General features: G+C 34.7%; 1 long non-coding RNA gene across 1 annotated transcript; it reads right to left on the bottom strand.

Moving 5' to 3' along the window:
• Nucleotides 1–511: 511 nt before the first annotated feature.
• On the bottom strand, nt 512–1,520 carry LOC107786039 (uncharacterized). Its single transcript, XR_001648043.2, has 2 exons — nt 969–1,520; nt 512–760 (listed from the first exon to the last, which is right to left on the bottom strand). It is a non-coding gene; the product is annotated as an uncharacterized LOC107786039 (long non-coding RNA).
• Between the last annotated feature and the right edge of the window lie 263 nt (nt 1,521–1,783).

Below are 1,783 nucleotides of genomic sequence, written 5' to 3'. Positions count from 1 at the left end.
TTTATTACCTCTTTTAAACCTATTGTGCATTTTACTTTTTAACCGCTTTTAATGTTTATGAAAATTATTTAAATAAGTCGCGATGTCGTGCACTTATTATTTTTGTACACATTGTGAATCGCGTCACGTGAAACGCACCCGCGACTCACAACATGTTTATTTTAATTAATATTTGAAGTTATGATAGAGTCACGTGAAACGCACACTCGAATTGGGATTATGTATCGTGACCATGTCACGGAAACCGTACCCATAGTCACGATAATTTATTATAAATCGCGCCTAATGCAAGCTACTATATTCGAGGATACTCAATTTTAATTATTGAGGAGATTAAGTGTTCAGGAAAAACTTTATTATGGATGCATCTGAATTAAGGTAGAAATGACATTAATATCACATCAGTTGAGATTACATTGCACAAGATAACACCAACCTCATATTCACTAATAAATCATCCCATTTATCCATATTTTCTATATTAATCTACAGCAATGTGAACAAGCACAGGTATAACAAAGCGAATCAACGCATTCAAGGATACATTTCAATTTCAGAGAAACTTGAGGACACTCAATCATATCACATAGTGGATATATAAGGAAGGATCTGTATATACAAATGTAACATTGCCACTCATTTCAATATTAAGCACGAGCAACTTGGATACTAACAATACTCCCTATTTACTACTGCTCCTAAATATAAGCTTGCCTAGACATGATCAAACAGTTGGTCTGCATTCCTGTTCCGCGATCATCTTTACAGAGGAACACATCATTTGGTTTCCAAATCATTAAAAAAAACATCAATAATTCTCCTGGATCTAATTATAACACAAAATCATAAAACTAATTAAGTCTCATCAACAGAATTCAAAGAAGGCATTTCAATTTCCTCATTAAAATAAGCTACACCATCATAAACTCAAATACATTAAGGGATTATCGAAGAAGTAAATGGATTACCTCAAAAAGGACAAGGATAAGCGATTTGGATCAAATAAAGGCCAGAAAAATGAAGATGAAGCTGAGCAACTTATTACGGCAGAAACAGCAAAATCACAGCTTACACTAGCTTAAGACGAAAGTGAATCTTTTATAGATCCAAGGAAAAGGAATTAGAACTTTGAAAATTCAGCAATCAATTACTTCCCAAATCTTGTTCGAAATCGCAGTTTTCTATGTGTATCTATGTGTGTGTATCCATGAATCCAAATGAGAGTGAGGTCCCTCCTATTGCGTGAGAATCCGAGAGGTGGGGGTGGCTGCTAAGTCCTTTTTTTTTGTAAAGGGGAAGATAGGTTTTCTAAGAGAGGGGGAGATCTGTTCTTCGTTGTTAGAGTGAGGGCTCTGAAATCAGAGATGGGGGTAGCTGCAATATCCGGGAGTGAAGAAAAAGATTGGCAACGCTAGGTTTTTAGAAAATGGGGGAGAGTTTTCGTCCGTCTCTGTTGTGGTTTTTTGCCTCTAAGCAGAGAGTGAAATTAGGGTCTCCTCTAATAGAGTGGGGGAGAAGAGTATGGGCTAGACGATGGGGTGGATTGAGCTTCTACAGGTATGGGCTTGAAACAATTACAAAATTAGTCACTTCGGACTCAAATTTTAATTAAAACCAATTTGTGTGGCTAAACTATTATATATATTTTACTCACTAATTGACTAATGACCTAATTAATTAACTAACCTAAGAATGCATGTAGAGTTACTAATGTATTTTTTTGATATTTTAGTGTTTTACAAATGCAATTGATTATGCAATTAAAATTTAAAAAATATAAAAA

The sequence above is a fragment of the Nicotiana tabacum genome, chromosome 17 (genome assembly GCF_000715075.1).
Source record: "Nicotiana tabacum cultivar K326 chromosome 17, ASM71507v2, whole genome shotgun sequence".
Taxonomy (NCBI): domain Eukaryota; kingdom Viridiplantae; phylum Streptophyta; class Magnoliopsida; order Solanales; family Solanaceae; genus Nicotiana; species Nicotiana tabacum.
The sequence above is the reverse complement of the archived record's forward strand: the minus strand, read 5'-3'. Positions and strand labels throughout refer to the sequence as shown.